The sequence below is a fragment of the Octopus sinensis genome, linkage group LG3, assembly GCF_006345805.1.
Source record: "Octopus sinensis linkage group LG3, ASM634580v1, whole genome shotgun sequence".
Classification (NCBI taxonomy): Eukaryota; Metazoa; Mollusca; class Cephalopoda; order Octopoda; family Octopodidae; genus Octopus; species Octopus sinensis.
Window position 1 is genome coordinate 92,046,157 of NC_042999.1, and position 294 is coordinate 92,046,450.

A 294-nucleotide genomic window follows, 5' to 3' on the forward strand; every position below is an offset into this window, starting at 1 on the left:
ATTAAAATATTTTTACATACAAAATTTAAAGGACTGACCACTAAATATGGACAGTCAACATGCTAGATATAGACGTCAAATTGCTATTATCCACAAAGAATATGTTCTCAAATAAAAACTCAGCACAAAACCAAAGCATTAAAAATAAGCAAGACAAATGAAAATATACGAAATAAAAATGATTTTTGATATGCTGGGCCACTGGTTTTAATTGATTAATATCAATTTCTACCCTTATTAAATTTTAATTTAAATAAATATGTTCTCTAACCGGTAAATTGACTGCTCTCAGCG